This window comes from Panthera leo, chromosome D1 (genome assembly GCF_018350215.1).
Source record: "Panthera leo isolate Ple1 chromosome D1, P.leo_Ple1_pat1.1, whole genome shotgun sequence".
NCBI classification, from domain to species: domain Eukaryota; kingdom Metazoa; phylum Chordata; class Mammalia; order Carnivora; family Felidae; genus Panthera; species Panthera leo.
Window position 1 is genome coordinate 67,255,366 of NC_056688.1, and position 15,262 is coordinate 67,270,627.

The window sequence follows — 15,262 nt, forward strand, 5'->3', positions numbered from 1 at the left end:
ACTCCTGCCTCCACAGGAACCCAGCTTTTCTAGAGAACAGGGAGGGTGGTGGGCTGCCCTCCCCTCCATTTCGTAGGGAATGAATTCTCAGCAATGTTGGAATTTGCTGTGAGGCATGAAGCTTCTTCATATTGACTTGGGTTGGAAGTAAGATGAGAGGAAGTGAAAAGAGTCGGGATTTGTCCCCAGTTCCTGGCAATAGGGATCCAACATGGACACCAGGCTCAAGTATACCCTGTCTGACACTTGGGAGTTTACCATCACCACCACCATCACTACCCCCATGACCACTGCTAACACTGGTTAGGGAAAAGGAAAAACAAAAATCTTTCAACAGTCAGCTCCTACGCATGAACTTGGAGGCTTGTGCGGTAACCCTCAGACCTACCATTATCAGTGACTGATACAACGGTATCTCAAGGAAAATGCCATTCACTGCATAAGGTTGAATAGTTACCATTTAATTCCACTAAAATCCCGTCAATAATCAAAGCTTTATAAGAGCTTCCCACAAATAATTATAGCTTACTATTATGGGTTGAATTGCACCATCCCAAAAGGTTGAAGTCCTAACCCCCAAGTACTGCAGAATGTGACCATATTTGGAAATAGGGTTGTTACAGATGCAATTAGTTAAGATGAGGTCATTAGGGTGGGCCCTCATCCAATGACTGGTATCCTTATAAAATAAGGAAATTTGGATACAGAGACACACACAGGGAGAGCAACATGTAGAGACACAGGGAGAAGACGGCCATCTACAAGCCAAAGAGAGAGATCTGGACATATCCTTCCCTCCCAGACCACAGAAAGAACTAATCCCACAGATACCTTGATTTTGGACTTCTAGCCTCCAGAACTATAAGACAAAATATTTCTGTTGGTTAAGCTGCTCACTCTGTGACACTTCATTATGGTAACCCTAATAAATGAATACATTTATCATCTAAAAATTCTCACTATAAATCATGGTCACTAACTTCAGTTATTCCTTAAAACAACCCAAAGTTACTTTCATTTGTCTTCATTTTTCAAATGAGGACTCTCAGGCTATAAAAGGTTAAAAAACTTGCTCAGATTATTAAGTTGCAGAGCCAAAATTTGACCTCTGCTGCCTGACTGAAACCCCTGTTCCTTTCGACACCATCCATCACTGCCTCAGACAGAGGGGATGTCCTTATGAATAATGCTACCGTATGTGCCAGGCTTGTGTGAACTTATGTCTGGTAATTTTACTGTGTGGACACGCTCAACTTACTATTGCCAACACAGTGGGCTTTCTGACATGTTACTCAGGATAGACAACACCTGGCAGCTCCCAGGTGACCACTGAGGAGCAAGGGTGGCCAACAGGCCAGTAAGGGCTGACAGTTGAAGCCTAGTTGGCAGGAGGAGACCAGAGGGTGAGGGCAATATTCATAGACCTGACAGGCTCTGTCACAGTTCTACAGAGTGAGTGGCACAGGACACTAAGAGAAGCCCATGAGGATCCAGGGTAGGCAGGAAACAGATGGGCAGTTATGTGAAACTGAGCCTGGAGAGGAATAAGGACAAGACAGGGATAGAAATGCAGGATCTAAAACCCATAAAGACCAAGAAGGCTGCAATTCAAGGTCAAAGGGACCCCAGGGCTGGCCAGAAGGTGGGCTGGGGAGAGGCCACAGGAGCCCCTCAGGGAAGATTCTTCCCAAGATCAGAAGTAACTGGTCTCTGAGGCTGATTCTCGTGGGTCTGACTTTGGTGGGAACAAGGTAGAGAAGAGAAGAGGCTTCTTGCCCAACCACCAGGAAAATAACTACCTTCGTGCAAATTAAACGAATGGGAAGCATCTCGTGCAAGGCAGCTCACCCAGTTGTAAACTTAGAGCCATCCTGGATTTCATTTGGGGCTTTTTCTGCCCCTATTGTGTCTCATTCTTCAAGGGTCATGAAAGGCCTTTAACAGCTCTGGACAGAACATACCCTCCTCATTTCTCTTCTGATTCCAGGCCCTGACTTCCTACCAGATAGTGTACCAACCAGCCCAGCCACTTCCTGAGTACTTCCTAGCCACTATCAGCCAGCCACAATTGCCTCCCCAAGTGTCTGGGGTCTCAGATACGAGCTTATGGGCTCACCAGATGGGACCAAGGCTGGCCTTCAGGAAGGTGGTGGCAGGGCACTTGCTGCTCCTCTGCTCACCCATCTTTATACCATTCTAGGATTTTAAGTGTGTATACCTACCTTTGATGGGACATGGATAAGCATTTTAAATGTCATTGGTTATATATTCTAATCAAATACATACTTTGCAAGAACAAAACTTCAGAATCTCATTTTAGGTTGAGCCTATGGAAGGCAGGGAACATATGTTCTATTTAGTCCACTTCTGATTGATTAGTGGCTGCCTGGATTCTGTGTTGAGGATTCTGAAGAAGCAGCTGGCACCAGCAAGAAAGAGTTCCATGATCAATCACTGGACAAAGATATGGATGCCACACATTTGCTAGTTCTGGCCTGTGGGTTCCCTAGTGTTTGTGGCTACCCTCTGTACGCATGCCCTCATCCCCACGCTTGTCAGCACCATGGAGCTGGGAGCCGAGGTAGATACCTGAGCCAGTTCAGCCTCCTTAGCATCAGAATGCAGCACAGGGACTGGCACATAGCAGGCATACTTACGTGTTGATCTGTCAGGCTTTGTGAAGAGCTTCTCAACTGGCAGATTCTAGAAATGTGCATCCTAAGCTGGGGTTCCTTTCAACCTCCTCCACACACAGGCAAACACTATAAGTAACAACATAGTTCTTATAGCCCTTTGTGATAACAATTTAACAATGTCACAAGAGCCACAAAGAAATTCCTACCCTTTGACCCAGTAATAGCATCCTTGTGAAGTTGTGCTACAGAAACACTTAAAGAGATGGAGAACATCTCCATTCATGAACTTCATAAATGGGCTAAAGATGGGAGGGCTGCATAGAGGGGGGTCACTCTGCAGGCCCTCATATTCCACCCGGTTGGCATCTCCTTACTTCCCCACCCTCCCTCTCCCCTTCCCACCTCTCCACCTGAGGTGCCCTCAGGCTCCACATGCTTCCCTTACTATGATAAGGAGAAGTTCAGCTCTCCACAACTCCCTCCCAACCCCACCCCCCAACCTGCCAGGTGCTCCCCCAACACCCTCACTCCTTGCTCCATGGGAGGCAGTACAAAATGGTCATTCTTAGCCTACTTTCATTATTCCCCTCTCATATACCACAGAATATTAGACAGCTAGAAAAACAGTGAGTTTGATCTGTACATCCTGATATGATCCAAGATGTTGGTGATTTATCAGCAAATGCAAAAAACAAACCAGTTGCAGGGCAATATATATAAAGTATGACATCCACATGAGGTTTAGCAGGCTACATGTCTAGCTGGTAGCAGTAACCTGTGGGGAGGAAACGGGATGTGGCGGAGGGTTGGGGGGTGGAAAAAGAGAGCATTCTCTTTGTTACTCCACATAACTGGAGTTGTTTGAACTTTACAACGAAATGTATTAATTATGTAAGTAAAAAGAAAAAAAGATGTAGGATTCCAGTATGGGAAAACCACACCAAGCATTGCCAAGGGCCTACCTTCTTGGAGAAGCCAATTTTTACCCTCAGCGGGTTTGCTTGAGACCAGCTGCTCACTTATCTCCAACTGCTTCAAGAAGCTGAGACGTGGACCCCCCTGCTGGAAGCATTGCCTGTAGAGCTGGCTTAATGCTCTTCTATTACTGCTGGTTAACAGTCCTTCTCTCTCCATTGTGCAGAGCAGACACTCCAGACCACTCACCTGCATGCAGGGCACCAAGGTAGTCTGGAGGGCCTGGAAGACCCCTCCTTGGATGGTTCTCCTTCCTTTGGCAAGAACTGTGCTAGAAACCTGGGGTTCACCAGAACCACACGTTCCTCTTTGATGAGGAGTGGTGAGGGGGCCCTGAGTTGCTGGTGCCTTTCCTTACCTTTCTCGGCAGGATCGGTCAGTCTTAGCCAAAGCCAACCAACCAGTAGCCCTGAGTGAAAACAGGGACCTCCCAGCCTCACTTGTATCCTGTCTCCATCAGCGCCTTCTTCTGTCCACCATGCCTCAACTCACAGGAAACAGAGGATGAATCAACAAACTGTGGTTGTTAACCACTTCAATGGACCAGGGAGGCATGACCTTGAATGTCTTCCCAGGTCAGACAGGAGTTTCCCTCATGAGAGAAGAAAACACCTGGCAAGTTAGTGCTGGTTGATCAGAGGCAGGAGGCCTCTGATCCCTGCCATGTGTACCTCTCCTTAGGGCTGCTTGAATGTCCTTATGTCATGGCAGCCAGCTTTCCTAGGGGCCAGGGATCCTAACACGATCAAGCTGCATCTTTTATGACCTGGTGTTAGAAGTCACACATTGCTTCTGCCACATTCTATTCATTAGGAGCAAGTCAGTTAAGTCCAGACTCAAAAGGAAGGGAATTGGGCTCCACTTTTTGAAGAGAAAGCTATCAAACAAGTTATGGGTACATTTTAAAACCACCACAGCTATTACCTATCAAGCCTTGTGTAGGTGTGAAAGACATAGAAATGAGACATACAAAATCCCTGCCCTCAAGAAGCTTTTCAGCTTATCAAAGGAGACTGACCTGTTATGTAAGCTGTGGGAACACAGAGGAGGAATCTTTCTACTGGGGGAAGGGAGCCAGTGGGAGAGGAGCCTCTGAGAGGAATAGCATTTGATGTGGGCCTTGGATTGTGAGTAAGAATGTGTTAGATAATGTGAACCCCCCATTCCAGACTCCTTCCTGTATTTCAGAAGCTGAAAAGATAAAACTACATTTCCCAGCAAGATACACAAAAGCAAGATTTGAAGGACAGAAGTCAGGCATGGACCAAGCTCCCATTGCTTCTGTCATTTCTGCTGACACATTTACCATGGACATGTTTGCCTTTTCTGAGACACCCATGGCCATGGCCCCAGCATTCAGACACTGGCTCATGGATGCCCAGAGAAAAAGTGGGACATCCTTGTGCCAGTGAGATTGTGGCTGGTGTGGCGAGATTCTGGGGTAGTGGCTATGTCAGTTGGTGGGTGGCTTCCTGAGGGTAGAAAATGCTCAGGCCTCCCAGAGCCTCTTCTAGAGCTGGGATACAAGGACTCAGAGCACACGGAGAGCTTCCTCAGACTTACCTTCCAGCGCCTCCTCCTCCTGGCCGCCTCAATTTCAACTCTTTTCTGTCCTTAGACAAGTGAGGAGCCACCCCTTTGCAAGTGCTCGGAAATGATCTTACTTCGGAAAGGGCCAGGATCTTGAAGCCTTCACTGAAGCCGAGAGGGAAGCTATTTCATTTTAATAGCCAATTACTCCAGTTTCAAATCCATAAAATGCCAACAACAACAAAAATTAATATGGCCCTCTCCAGACTTTTACTGTTTCCCTTACTGAAAGCATCCACATACCCACAGGCAAAGCTGTCAGCCATATGGAGGTGTCACTGGATTCATTTTTAAGAGATAAATATGGGAATTTGAGAACATTTATAAACTCAGCAGTACTGGGAAGCCAGCTTTGTTTCACCAATGTTTGCCTGTAGTTTCGGGGCTGAGATGTGCAGGTTGTGCAGAATCATCTGCCTTCAGCCCAGAGACACTGACTTGGGCAGGGCTTTAACTGCTTATCTTCAGTCTTTAATGCATCAACATCACATGGCAGCCTCTATGGTCCCTCGCTAGCCCAGCACCACCCCCTACATACATATCAACCCAGACACTCTTTGGAAACTGACATCTCCACACTCACTAGGTAAATATTTATAGCTTAAGGAACAACAGGCTGAAAAGCACACAACAACCATGGATCCCACCCTCAGTAAGACTTGCCTGGTCAGTCTGGCTTGTAAACCTCTCTGAGTGAAGGGCAAGGCGTCCTGGGGAAGTGGCTATAAACACATATTGCTTGGCTGAGCCCCTAATGGACACCATCTTGAAACCAGAAACCTATTCTAGATTTCCTGCGTAGCCCACGAGCTTTGGATCTCCATGGGGGCACACCCTCGATGGAAGACAAACATGAGGATGAGATGAATTTGATGTCTGAAAGATGACTTTTTTTTGAACAGCAATAAAAAAGGGGGGTCCGGAAGGAAGGAAGGAAGGAAGGAAGGAAGGAAGGAAGGAAGGGAGGGAGAAAGGAAGTGTTGATGAGGATGTGGAGAAATTAGAACTTTTGTACAATGGTGCAGCTACTGTGGAAAACAATATGATGGTTTCTCCAAAAATTAAAAAAATAATTCCCATAAGATCCAACAATTGCACTTCTGGGTATATACCCAAAAGAACTGAGAGCAAGGTTTCAAAGAGATATTTGTACACCCATGTTCATAGCAACATTACTCACAATAGCCAAAAAATGGAAGCAATCCAAATGTCTATTGATAGATGAATGGGTAAACAAAATGTAGCATATATGTACAATGAAATATTATTCAGCCTCAAAAAGGAAGGAAATTCAGACACATACCACAACATGGATGAACCCTGAGGACATCATGCTAAGTGAAATAAACCAGTCAACAAAAGACAAATACTGTTTGGTTCCACTTACTTAGAGTAGTCAAATTCATAGAGACAGAAAGTAGAATGGTGGTTGCCAGGAGCTGGGGTAGGAAAGAGTGGTGATTGTAATGAGTGTAGAGTTTTAGTTTTGCAAGATGAAAAGAATTCTAAAGGTTGGTTGCACAACAATGCAAATGTACTTAACTCTACTGTAGTGAAGATGATAGATGTTGACGTTATATGTATGTTACCACAATTAAAAATTTTACAAAAAAGACCTGAAGCCAAGACTACATGGTATATTAACTAACTTGAAAATAAATTTTTAAAAAATTTACAAAAAGAAAAGCATTGTATGTGAACTGCCTTCCATACAGTGTTTGAGCTTTGCAATTTGGACCAGAAGGGGCCTATAGAATGTCTCCCCTGAGTCTGCAGAGCACTGTGTACTTTAATGTAGTGTGATAACAGCTACCATTTAGGGGGCAGGGGTGCCTGTAACTGTGAGAAGTGCTTTACTTGTGATCTCTTATTTAACCCACATGAAAACCCTAGGAATTAGGTCTCATTATTAGAGATGAAACTCAGGCTTCACCAGAGTAAGTAACTTGCTTGAGGTCACAGAGCTAATACAGTATGGCCCTGGGGCCTGAACTCAGGACTAGTGGGCTCTGAGGCTTCATGCCCACCCATTATCCACTGCCTCCTCAGCACAAGTTGACTTTGCAACATCCACTTTGCTTCTCCTTCCTACCATGATTAGAATTCTGGTAAGGGCGTTTTCTGTCTTCTCCATTCCCACCAACCCTATCCCCAAGAAATGTTAAGAAATGTACAAGGATAACTTCATACCTCTTCCTCACCCTCTTCCCCAAAAGGCTCACCTAGGCCCATACACAGGACGCAGTCATGAGTGTGGTAGGTGGTGTGCTACCCCAGAAGGGAGACCATGAACTTTAGAGCCAAAGAGCTCTGGGTTGGAAGCCCAATCCACCCCTTTGTAGATGTTTGACACTGAGCATGTGACACTCTCTCTGAGCATCCTTCATCATCTATAAAATGGGTAAGGAATGCTCCCCTCTTGGGGAGGTTATATATATATATATATATATATATATATATATATATATATATATATTCAATATATACTTTGAACTTCAAAGTGTATATATATATAACATATATATATATACACTTTGAAATTCAAATCCATTGACTTGAATCTCATCTTAGCCTCTGCAAGGGACAAGATCCATTTAGAGACTTCTTCCTCCATAGATTAGAATTGTGTCATTTTCCTTAGAAGGCAAAGTGGCTACGACTGGTTTTAAATATTATTTCCTTCTTGGGGCACCTGGTTGGTAGCTCAGTTGGTTAAGCATCCAACTCTTGGTTTCAGCTCAGGTCACGATCTCATGGTTCATGGGTTCAAGACCCAAGTTGGGCTCCATGCTGACAATGTGGAGCCTGCTTAGAATTCTCTCTCTCTCCCTCCCTCTCTCTCTCTTTCACTGCCCTTCCCACATCTCTCTCCTCTCTCTCTCTCTCTCTCTCTCTCTCTCAAAATAAACTTTTAAAAAATATATTATTTTCTTCTTCTCTATTATATGTGGAAAGCTCCAAGAACTGTGCCAGCTCCATTGTGGTCACTTTGAGGACCAAGAGGCCAATGGAGGGCTAGCAAGGAACAGTCTTCCTTATTAAAGCAGAGGCTTGACCCCTCCCAGTCTTCCTACAGAAGAGTTTTGTGAGGAGTTGATCCATTCTGAGGTGTTCTGATATCAGAAACCCAACCTACAGGTCTTAAACAACCAATGCAACTTACTGATTCAAGAAATCTTAAGTTCAGAGGTAGTGTGGGCTTCTGGCATAGGTTGTTCAGAGAATCCCAATGTTTTGGGGGCTACAACTCTGCCTGTGAGTTTCTCACGTCCACCCACCCCCTGTCAATTTTTTTCTAAACCGGCCTTTTCTGGAGGGGCTGCTGGCAGCTTCCAGGACTACATGCTAATTCATTCACATCTAATGGATCGATGTGGCTGTATGTCTACTCTTAAAACAACTCCAAAAATCAAGAGCATCCCAAGGCGGTAGGGATTATGTTGATGATTAGGCTAATTAGAACCTATATCTGAAATCAAGAGCTGATTTGATCCTAGACTTAAACTACATTGTTGCTACACACAATGGGATGGCTACCATTTATCAGTATGGGTATGGGTGTGTTGTGTTGTGTGTGTCAGTGTATGAGTGAGGTGTCAGTGTGTGTGAGATGCGTATTTGTGTGTATGAGGGTGTGTTCTGTGTATGTAATGTGTCTGTGTGAGCATGTGTGTGAAATGTGTGTCTACAAGTGTGTGTGTGATTGTGTGTTTGTGTCAGAAATCCATGTGCCCAGAATAAGCATCCCTTCCATTTGGGGCCTTTCACTCTGACCTCTACTGCTACCACCTTGCTGGTCCCTAGGGGGCACTGTGCTTGCCTTTTGACCCCATGGTCAAAGTTTGTGCAAAATCCCTTTTTGCCTAAGCACAAATGATAGGTTAAAAACTTTAAAAATATCTTCACTACCAAAAAAGGAGAACAGAAAGGAAATCAGTTCAAAGAGCATAAGAAACATACAGTTATTTCTGACAATGTACATTGCTGAGCCAATAACTACCTCTTTCTTTCCCCAAAGTGCTATCTGCCTTTGAGCCTTCCCAGTTCCTGCCTCGCTCTAACTGACCAGCACAACGTTATTCCCTGCTTTGCAGAACAGTCTCCTGGAGACCTGTCCCCTTGTAGCCAAGGCCAAAAATCCCATCTGTACTCACCATTTCATTCAGGGCCCTTCCTCCTCCCCCATCACTGTTCCAGGACACCCTTTGGCCTTCCCAACAGCAAGGGGCCCACAGTATAACAGCTTCATTACACTTTATATAGTAAGAATCAGCACCATCTAAACACAAATGGGGCGGGAGGTGGAGAGACTGGGTGGCTCTGTTGGTTGAACCATCGACTCTTGATTTTGGCCCGTCATGATCCTAGGGTCATGGGACCTAGTCCTGGTCTGAGCCTCAGCATGGAGCCTACGTGAGATTCTCTCTCTCCTTCTGCCCCTCTCCCCTGCTCAGACTCTCTCTCTAAAATAAAAAAATAAAATAAAATAATAATAATAATAACAACAAATAAATAAATAATAAACACAAATAGAAAGGTTGCCTCACACTCTCCATCAGTGCATTTTAGATTCCTACAAAGGCCTAGACGGTCCCTTCTCCCCAAACCCTAGTCCAATTCGGGTTCTGGCTGTGTGGCCTGCTGCACAGCCCCTCCCCTCACCACCACCCCACCACACCCACCGCACAATTAAGCAGAACCACAGGCCTCTGCTGCCCTCTGGTGGAACCTTGCTTACACAGCCCTGGGGTTCTGCAACAGGAACCAGGGGTCTTTTCCCCAAGTCTTAACAGACTTCCCTTCAGACTTCAGACTCCAATCACTGGAACACAGCTAGTAATATTTTAACCCACCCATCGCTAGCCAGATGCTCAATTATAAAATATAAGAATAAAAAAAGAGGTGGAAGGGATTTAAAACTCTCACCTCAAAGGCCTCAAGGGCCTCAAGGGCCACAGTGACTTATTCATTGACTCGTGAGTCAAATGTTTATTACACACCAACTATTTGCTAGACACTGTGCTGTCACTAAAGATACAAAAAGAAATAAAAAATGAAACTATCCCTTAAAGGAAATAAAAAGGTGCTGGAAGAGAATATAACAAGGGGAAGCTACTTGGATGAGGAAGAAGCAGCACACCAAGGACAGGATACATGGTCTGGGCCAGAGTGTCCCCAGCAGAGAGGCAAGAAGACCATTGAGAAGCCCAAAGAAGGTGACTGAGGTTGGAAGTAGCCAGAGCTGTAGTGCGGGTACAGGACACAGGCCAGGAAAAAGTCTGGACATCATTCTCAACGCAGTGGAAGTCATCTAAGAGTTGGGAAGTGGCTTTGGAGTCCCCCCACTCATCCAGCCATACCCCAGCTGCTCTGCAGTCTCTCTCTGGCCCCCTCTCATCCTCCCACCTCTAAATGCTAGTGTTCGTCAAGTTGGTCCTACCTCTCTTGTCTCTTTCCACACTCTCTTCTCCCTCCATCACGTCGCCCTCTTTTACAATTCTCAACAACATTCATACACAGGTTGGTGTCTCCACCTCGACCTCTCCTTCTGGCTCCAGATCCACCTATTGAATAGCCTCCTTGCTGTCTGCTTTAGATTCCTCAGACATCTGCCACCGAACATCTTAGCCTTGCACTCTTGATATAACTCCAGCCCAATCACCTTTGCTCCCAAACCCATTTCCCCTCTACATATTCCCCATCTCAGCAAATGGCACCACTCGCTGGGACTCTATAATGTAAACAAGCCTGGATATATTTTACAGGTCCCTCACCTTCTTCCCAGTCATTGCTATTTTTCCATTTTAAAATGACAACATGCATAAGGTGGGTAAATTTGAAGGATCAGTTTTAGCTGCCTGGCCTGCTACCCAGACCCTCCCCTCACCACCCCCACACTCCCCAAGAAGCAGAACCACAGCCCTCTGCTCCCCTCTGCTGGCGCTTTTCTGTCACAGCCCTGGAGTCCAGACACGGGGACAAAGGCCCTCGTCCCCTTCCCCAAGGGCCCTTTTCAGAGTTCCCCTTTGGTCCAGAAAAGTACAAAATGAAAAGAAGGCCCCTGGGAATCAGCTATGATTCCTCCCTGTGACTTGTCTACACCCAAGCTATCAACAAACTTGTTGATTCTACTTCCTGAATGTGTCTCAGAGTTGCCCATTTGTCCCCATCTGCACTGTCTCTCTGTAGCCTGAGCACCACCATCTCTGGCCAAGAACACTGCAGTGACCCTCTAACTGACCTCCTCACTGCAGTTTTTGTTCTCTCCCCCTCTTCCCATCTCCGCATAACAGCCAGAGTGATGATGTTATACTCTGGGAAGTTGGAGCATGGCACCTTCCTCCTCCAAATCCATTTATGTCTTCCCTTTGGGTTCAGGACAAAACCAAGCTTTCCCCACAAAATCTGGCCTATCTTCCAACCCCGTCTCCCCTCTTTCTCTCCTGTGTTTACTGTGCTCACCACACTAGTCTTTTTTTAGTGCCTTTCAAAACCACCAAGCTGATTTCTGCCCATCAACCATTGGATACATAGCCTTTACCTGGAACGTTCCTGCCTCCATCTCCATGAGCTGATTATTTATTCTTCAAATGTCAGCCTGAAGGGGCACCTGGGTGGCTCAGTCAGTTAAGTGTCCAACTTCGGCTCAGGTCATTATCTCCTTGTTCGTGAGTTCGAGCCCCACGTCAGGCTCTGTACTGACAGCTCAGAACCTGGAGCCTCCTCAGATTCTGTGTATCCCTCTCTCTCTGCCCTTCCCCCACTCATGCTCTGTCTCTCTCTCTCTCTCCTTCAAAAATAAATAAACATTAAAAAAAATTCAGCCTAAATATCACCTCTTAACAAAATCCTATCTGTCCACTCTGTTCAAAGCATGTCCACTTATAGGTCTCCCCAATAGCAAAACATCAATCAATAAAACAGTTTGATACAAGAGAAGAAATTAATGTAACCAAAGAAAAATCAAAATGAGACTGTAATGCACAAGGGAATTTAGTGTACTATAAAGGTGTAAAGGTGAGATTTCAAATCACTGGGGAAAAGAAAGATGAGTAAACAAATGATGATGTCATGATAGTCAATATTTACTGAGATAAGAACAAAGCCGGGTACCTATCCCACTCCTGCCCAAATCAATTTCAGATGGATCAAATATTTAATATCAAAATAAACATCTAAAAATGTAGATTACCTTAGAAGTGCTAATCTAAGAAAAGGGTTTTCTAAGAAGGCTATAAAATCTAGGAGCTATAAAGGGAATAGTTGATGAATTCATCTAAGTAGCAATCTAACTTTGGTATGAAAAAAGAATGGAAAAAAAAAAAACCACCAAAAACTTAAATCAAAAGACTAAGTTCCAAAATAGGGAAAGTATATTTATAACATATTTGTCAAAGACCTCTTTTCCTTAGCTTAAATGGAATTGATATAAATGAATATTTAAAAAAAACAAAAACAAAAACGGGGCGCCCGGGCGGCTTAATCGGTTGAGCGTCCAACTTCGGCTCGGGTCATGATCCTGCAGTTTGTGAGTTCGAGCCCCACATCAGGCTCTGTGCTGACAGTCGGAGCCTGGAGCCTGTTTCTGATTCTGTGTCTCCCTCTCTCTCTGCTCCTCCCTCACTTGTGCTCTCTCTCTCTCTCTTAAAAAGAAATAAACATTAAAAAATTTAAAAAAAAAAGAACAGCTCAATAGAAAATTATGCAAAGGATAGAAATAGTTTGTAGAAAAAAAGGTTCAAAAGATGATAAACATGTGGAAGGGTGCTCTACTTCACGTATAAATTTAAAAACGCAAATCTAAAGAGTAAGAAAACATTTTTTCTTCACTCGTCAGGCTGGTGCAAGGCTTCTCTGCTGCTGCCAGGACTGTGGGAATCAGTACCCTCATCCACCTGTGATGGGAGGAGGTTATAAACCGATGAGGTCTTACTGCAGGTTAATGTGATAAATTCCAAAATTTTACAGGTGCATGTCCTTTCACATAGCAAAGAATTTACATATGGTTGTATGTACAAAAATGCAACCATATATAGGTACAGGAATCTTTTTGGTGGACTTTTTAGAAAAGTAAAACCCAGGGGCACCTGGGTGCCTCAATCAGTTGAGCATCTAACTCTTGATTTTGGCTCACGTCATGGTCTCACGGTTTGTAAGCTCAAGCCCTGTGTCAGGCTCTGCACTGACAGTGAGGAGCCTGCTTGGGATTCTCTCTCTCCCTCTCTCTCTCTCAAAATAAACAAACATTTTTTTTAAAAAAGTAAAGCCCAAAGCGTCTATTAAAAGTAAATAAATTATATGTCATCCATATGACACAATACTTTGCTGTGATTAAAAAGAAAAAGGAGATCTGGATATGTTAATGTGCTAAGAAATTAATGTAACCAAAGAAAAATCAAAATGAGACCGTAATGCACAAGGGAATTTAGTATACTATAAAGGTGTAAAGGTGAGATTTCAAATCACTGGGGAAAAGAAAGATGAGTAAATAGATGATGATGTCATGATAGTCAATATCTACGGAGATAAGAACAAAGCCAGGTTCACTAATGGGGGGAGATTTTTAAGACATATTAAAAGAAAAAAGCATAGTGTAGAAGAAAATGATCCCTTTTGTATAAATTATAACATTGACACATATGTGAGTAAATGCATTGTTTTTTTCTAGAAGAAACCTGGGAAACTATGCTTTTTACTTTTGAGGAGATAAAATGGGATATAAAGGGAAAGACTGAGGGGCACATGGGTAGCTCAGTACGTTGAGCGTCTAACTCTTGATTTCAGCTCAGGTCATGATCTAATGGTTCATGGGATCGAGTCCCACGTCAGGCTCTGTGCTGACAGAGTGGAGCCTACTTAGGATTCTCTTTCTCCCTTTCTCTTTGCCCCTCCCCTGCTTGAGCTTGCTCTCTCTCACTCTCTCTCACAAATACATACATACATACATACATACATACATACATACATACATACATAAAGGGAAGGAGTGAGATTCTCTCTTTTCATTTTGTATCTTTCTGGAGTAAAGTTGAAGACCTTGGAAAGTTTTACTTTGGATCTATATTATTAACAGTTTTTAAAAATTTGGCACTAAATTGTTCATTATCAAATTATGGCCTCTCAGCTCTGATTGCACCTTTCAAAATATGTTCTGTGCTAAACAACAGGAGTTTTTTTTAATTTTATGTATTTATTTTGAGAGAGAGTGCAGGGGAGGAGCAGAGAGATAGGAAGGAAGAGAGAATCTCAAGCAGACTCTGCACTGTCAGTGCAGAGCTCAATGTGGGGCTCGAACTCATGAACCCTGAGATCATGGCTTGCAGTGAAGTCAGATGCTTAACCGACTGAGCCACCCAGTCGCCCCTTAACAATGGGATTCTTCAAGCATTTCTCCTTTAGAGTGAGTAAGATGCAAACTTTCTCAGTTGAAGGCAATGGAGGGACATTTCTGGAGGAAGAGGCTGGCCTTCCCTTTTCCGGGGCAGAGGGGTGGATATGAGGATGCCTGCTGAAGCTTACCCCAGCCGTGGGCCCAGAGCACCATCCGTCTGTAACTCTGCAGTCTCAGCGGACAGACAACCTTTCCACAGCCCTCTCCACAAGCACTCAAGCCCCCATATGCTCCATATGTCCTAAAGGCCTCCTGCACGTGCCAGGGCCACACATCACCCACACTACCCACACCACCCACACCACCCACACCACCTAGGTTGATAGCCTGCATCCCCTCCTGCAATCCAGAAGGTGGCCTACTGTTTATCCAGTGACTCCAGACCAGCTCCAGCTTGGCCAAATCACCCAACTTCTCTGCTATCAAATGGCTGACCCACATTGCTATGGACTGAATTGTGTCCCCCAAGATTTATAAATTAAACCCTAACCCCCATGGGATGATATCTGGAGGTGGGGCATTTGGAAGATAATTACATTTAGATGAGGTCATGAGGGTGGGGCTCTCATGATGGAATTATTGCCTTAGAAGAAGAAACTCTAGAGAACACTATCTCTCTCCCTTTCTCCCTCTTTTCCCTCTCTGTGAGGATGTAGCCAAAAGTCATTAT